At 33.2% G+C, this 6,242-nt stretch overlaps 1 long non-coding RNA gene across 1 annotated transcript; it reads left to right on the forward strand.

Moving 5' to 3' along the window:
• On the forward strand, positions 1-3,228 carry LOC129801345 (uncharacterized). Its single transcript, XR_008751689.1, has 3 exons — positions 1-299; positions 2,596-2,910; positions 2,976-3,228. It is a non-coding gene; the product is annotated as an uncharacterized LOC129801345 (long non-coding RNA).
• Positions 3,229-6,242: the final 3,014 nt, after the last annotated feature.

A 6,242-nucleotide genomic window follows, 5' to 3' on the forward strand; every position in this document is an offset into this window, starting at 1 on the left:
AGGGCGGCGCGAGCGGTTGCGCGAAGAACTAGTAGCGAACTACTAGCGAATCTGGCGGAAAAACAATCAAAACCTCTTCTGACAGTTCCCACGCGAAGCAATTTCCTCGAATTAACTTGCGCAGTTCTTGTGGAAAAATCGGGAAAATATTGAAGAAAGTCCCGTAAAACCCAGTGAAAAGGTGTGTAAAAACTCTTGAATATATTTCTTTGTGCTGCAAAGTGAGAAAAAATAGGTGTATTTGTGAAAAATTGCATCAACGGCGACCAGCGAAATTCTCTGGAGGTGTCATTCCACAGGTATTGTGCCAATATGTTTTTTATTAATACGTGCTTACCCTAATGATTTGGCTCATAATACGTCAGATAAATAGGGCTTTTATTGGTATAAGAATTGTAAATGTACACAAAAAATATAGTGAGAGAGAACATGGGAAACTTGGTCAAATTTTGCGAAATCGGCAAAAAGTTTTTTGTGCCCAGAGACGAATTAGGGGTCGCAAGAAGTCTGTTGTATTTTTTAATAGTGATAAACTTTCCTTAATTCATTTTGTGACATTCTTCATTTGTTTCTATTCAGCTTACGTGTAACTTCGATTTAGTCGGGAGCGTGGGGGGGGGGCAAGCAATTCAATTCAAACCCTCGTTAATCAATTTTTTTTCTTTTGCCACTTAAATTACAAATTTATTCATAAACCTTATACGTGAGTTTGTAATATTCAAAATATTAGAAGAGCAAGATTAAAAATCATTTACAGAAATCTGCTTCACAAATAATTAAAGTGTTGTTTTTAGTGATTAGAGAAAAACTACTGGACTAAGATATTAAAAAAATTAAATAATATTAATTCGCCTCAATGTGGATCAAATTAATTAACTCAAAATTAAATTTTTTAGTTTTTCATATATAACAAAAAACATCGATCGACAAAAACATTTTTTCTAAATGTTTTTAGTTCACATTCACTGAAGAGTTTTTATAGTATTTCAAATGGTTTTGTAAGCAACTCGATCGATCAATTAGTTTTTTTTTCTTTTGAGCTTTTCTAGGGCCATACTGAGTTTCTCAGAAGCGTAATTTTGAAAAAATATATAGATATTACTTTAAAATTTGTGATGTACAATTCTAAAGGAAACTATTATCAGTAAGGCCAATAAAATATCGATTTTTGAGCCCTCTCAATCAGGATCTCATCTTTAAGTTTATATATAACGAAGAGTTTTAGTTTTAAAACAAGACTGCTAATTCTTTTGTGAGATAAGTAAGTTTTTAGAAACATTTCGCTTTTACTGAAATTTATTTCTTAAAAATCAATGTTATTGATATTTGTCAAAAATAGACCGTTTGAGTACTTTTTTATATATCCATTCATTTAAAGTGGTAAATTTCTAAATATATATTTAGTAATAGGTGTGATTCCTTCTAATCACACCTATTTTTTATTACAAGAAATAAAAACAATTCGGGTTAAAGAAACTATAAAGAAAAAGGCCGGATTTTTACAAGTTTTTGATTTTTTTTTTTTTTTTTTGAAAATTTTCTCTTAGATCTCAGATGCGAGAAGTGTAAGCAAGTCGCCTGAAGCTCTCAGCTTCACTTTTGAACAAAAATAAAGCTATATGCAGCCTCGACGTCTGGCCAGAAGATATTATTTAGGAAAGTGACTCTAAAGTGAAGCCCTCGAAGTACAAGCGTTAAAATTTTCGGTCCTGCTTTTTTAAATAATTACTATCAATCGTCACAGAAGATATAATTTTTACTCCATAATCTTCTCAAATTCATACAATATATATTTAGGTTTGTTTCCGAAAACTATCCACTCAACATGATTGCTTTGTCTCTTTTAAGAATTCCCGAATATAGAAATAGTAGGTGAGATTGTTAAGAACCTCAATTAGACACACCTTTTTCGAACTCCACAGAGAGAAAAGTAAAAACCTGTCCCGCGGGCCATTTTTTCAGACGATTTCCAAGATCAAAGGTCTAAATGGCTCCAGAGAGCATATTTCCCAACCAAAGGGGTTCATGTGAGGGCTCGTTGAAAGTCTTTCAATTTCTGACAAAAAAAACCGGTATCAATTGGTTACATATCGGTAGTACGTAAACCGGTTATGAACCAATAACTCAATAATAACTAATACCCACCAATAACCAATAATACAATTTTATTCGAAATTGTATTGTGTCTCTGTAATTTTTTTTGGGCGACTCTAGGTGCATAATAAATCGGTTGGTTGTAAACTGGTAAATGATCTCAAAGTACTTTTGAGGAATTAGAATCTTAGTCACAAGTTCGAGCTTTTCAGCATTGGAAACTTTGCCACTTTTCTAAAAAGCATTTGGCTTGGAAGTGGTTTTTCTTCTCTCTCAATTATGTCTGGCTTATTTCCAATGCAGCTTTAACAATGACATTGTTGTTTAGTCCTGGAAGCTGGAATAAACGCTAAGACGGCGATGGACGCATGGGAAGGGTAGTAAAAAGACGAAATGAGATGAAATTAAATTGACTTGAATTTAAAAAAAAAAATAAATTGAAAATTGGATAATTCATTATTTTTGGATACTGATTGGAAAATTATTGTAAACAATCTTAAGTTTCCAGGTATGAAACCGCAGCAAAAATTGCTACGGGTCCACACCAGAACATGCTAGAGCACCCTTCATCGCTAATCTCCGGAAGTGAACCCCCATTGCCCATTCAAAAAGAGCCACGAATCTGGCGTCCTCCCCACTTCACTGGTGAAGACCGACTGAGCGATATCGTCACTTGAAGTTAGCTGTGGTTACAACACCTCTCAAAGTTACACCCCAACTGGACAATGATTGGTACTGTTGGCTTAGAAGAGTCTTTGTCGAGACGGGCTTTCTCCCCAACTCCTCTAGGCTCAACAGTCCTACTACAATACATTGGTACCACATCTTTTGATGGAAAGCAATACGCACCACTAATTAAGTGTGATCGTTTCTTTCCTCAGATGTCACGATGAACAGCATCTTTTTATTTCAAGTGGTAACAGACCATCAGAATGGATTGTATGCAATATCATACGGTATAAGAGATCCTGGTAAAAGGCATATGAATATATCATTTGTGTTTTGCTGATTTGTGTTATAGAAACAAATTCTATTAGATGGACTTAAGCTTGAAAGGCATTCAATTGTTCAGAATAATTATAAAAAGCAATGTATTTATTAAAATCTATTTTTAAAATAAATTTACTGTCTATTAGAAAGTCTCTTTTATACCCTACTCAAACCTAATTTTCAAGTTTTTGACAAAATATTTAAATTCTGTGTCATGCTGGATCCACATAATGATTCGTGCTTCAGATTCGCCTAGGTTTTTGCAATTTGACAAAACTTCTGGGTAAATGTAAGTATTTTGATAAATAAACAAACTATGATTCTATCTATCGATTATAATATCACTGATTTTGTACTTCGTTAGCATTACAGTAAACGTAACACTTCATGCTGATATTTAAACTTTGGTTAAAAAGCAATGCCCTATTTTTGTAATTTCATATGCGTTCCATAATAATTTATCGCCACTTTAACCCTCTAACTGGTAAGACCTCTCGAGACGATCTTCACAAAAATCACATTTACTGCGATTACAATTTATTTAAAAGTGCTATAATGTCCTCGGTATACTAACATCTTTTGAAAGTTTGATCTCATTTTGACTTCGTTTAGTTGCTATCCCCAGTTTTGTGTGACACGTCAGAGAAAAGCAACAAAAAATATTTGTACAGAACAAACTCATTTCTAATTCCAAGAAAAATACCGGTTTAAAGTTATCTGAGTAAAATAAATTTATTTTTTACTTAACTCTTTCCGAACCACAACATATCCAGCGAACGAATTTCAGTAAAACTCACTTTATTGTAAGTCTTAGTGATCAAATATGATACTTTTGTAGAGAAAGAATGTTGTCCGCCTCTGGGAAATTGGAAAACTCATGGGTACTCTCGTCCCCAAAAGAGCGAAAAGGAGACAAACTTCAATTTTCCAAAAGCCAATAATATCAATTTTGTGAATTGTTTTTGCGTGTTAAATGACTCCTTTACAATGTTGATCACTAAAACAAGAAGAATTATTGACCAGTATCTTGTGGGATGTCCAGGAAGTGGTCAAGAAGACACCAAGTTTCTGCTTGCCAACAGATTCCTCAAAATATTTCACATAATAACACTTTAAAACACATTTCCTTCAACACGAAGTTATTGTAGACATATTAAGCTTTCTCAAGAGCCAAAAAAACACTTCTTGGACAAACAGAATTCACCAAAATCCGGAAGAATAGGAGAAACTTCCCCGAAAGCAATCTGCCTCGCTGCCAAATGTCAAAATTATCAGCCATATTGGCAAAAAAGTAGTTCCCGCTTGGAATTTTGATAAAAGGTTGGTGTCAAAAAGCAAATGGCAGGCATTGGCGGGATAACCTTACATTTGACCTCTAGAGTTTTGTGGACGAGAGTACCCATAAAGTTTGAACAAGTTTTTTGAAAATTTAAGAAAGAAATATTTTTCGAATTTATGCAATCTGTAATTGCTAGTTATCATACTTAATGGCCCCGAGAGGTTTTTCCTTATTCTGGTCTAGAAATATCAAAAAAGTCACAATATCTGCAAGGAAGCAGAAAATCGAAAATTCACGATTTTTGACCAAAAATATCTAAGCTCAGGAGTTAATTAGGATCCTGCAAAAAATATCCTAGATTTGGACATCTTTATAGTTTGTAATTATCCAGAAGAATCAGATTTTTATCGATTCTAGATAGTCTAAAAAAATTGTTGCTTCCATGGGTACCCATAGTCCCGAAGGAGACGAAAGAGTTAAAGATATGTCATTCTACATTGTATATTTTATTTGAAAAATTTTGAAAAAAGTAAAAATGTGAATTTTAAAAGCAAAAAGAGTTTCATTTTTTTTAAAATATTTTCTCACCTAGCGTCTAAACTAAAAGAGATAATAAAGAATGGATGATTTTTTTTACTTTATTGGCTCATAAATATCCTAGAAAACATTTCCTTACAACTTTTTTTCGCATATTAAAGATAACACTGTTAGAGGGTTAATAATCCTAAACGAAACAAAGAAAGTGGGAAAATATTCCTAGCAAAATGGAGTCATTTTAGGTTATATTCTAACATAATTCTAATAAACTAAAAACACTGAGTAAAAAAAATTAAGTAAAATTAAATACAAAAATATTTTACCCCTAATTACAACTCTGTTAAAGCGCCATCTCTGATGAATAAGGGGGTACCTTACAGGTACTTAAAAAATAACGAAAATATTTGAAATAAGATTAAAGAAGAACTCACACTGAAACTTCTAAGTCTCGGGGGGGTGCTCTGGCCTCTACACATTGGGAGCAATTTTTGTCAAAAATTGCTTTTTTGAAGGAAATTCCCTGCAGCGTTGTAGGGGGAAACGTCAAATTTCTGTCAAAAACGCAATTTTTGACGAAAATTGCTCCCAATGTGTAGACACCTTCTTAACAAAAGTCAAACAACAGATATGGTTTCGCTTGGATACTAACTCTGTACGTCTGGCAACACTTCTAAACCGGGTATTTTTACGGCTTTCAGTAATGCTCACATCAGTTACATTTTCAAATTTTGTTAAACATGTTCCTTTATTTTCGGCACGGCGGCAAATAATTTCAGTTTTACTATAAGAACAATGGCAGAATCTTCTCTAGAAATCGCAATTCTTTCTCGAAATTTTCGAGTTTTTGCGTGATTTGTATGTTTAATCATAAAAAATTATTGAGTTGATGGTTATGCTCCTTGAACAAAATAATTTACAAAAAAAAATCTTAGTTATTCTAAACTCTTCTACGTAAAGCCTGGAAATCTGCACTAAAGGCTCTATTTACATTACATGATTTCTCAGTTCTCATAACTTTATTTTATAAAAAATTGTGGCATTAATGCCTATAATTGATCAACAATACAGAAATATAATAAATTTTAAAATAAACGTAAATTTCAGGGAATATTAGGTGAGATTCTTAACAATCTCACCTACTATAATCCTAACAAAATTTCATGTCGTCCGATCGACCTCAAATTTGACCAAAATGTGTTTCAGCACTTCCTGATCACGAATATATATGTGGCTAATTTACGTTCCCGGCCGGCCGCTCTTTGGAGCTTAATAGCTCCTAAACTAAAAAAGATATCGACTTGCGGTTTTCGGCAAAGGTTATATATCGGGTGAAAATTGCAAC

The sequence above is a fragment of the Phlebotomus papatasi genome, chromosome 2, assembly GCF_024763615.1.
Source record: "Phlebotomus papatasi isolate M1 chromosome 2, Ppap_2.1, whole genome shotgun sequence".
In the NCBI taxonomy this organism is placed as follows: Eukaryota; Metazoa; Arthropoda; class Insecta; order Diptera; family Psychodidae; genus Phlebotomus; species Phlebotomus papatasi.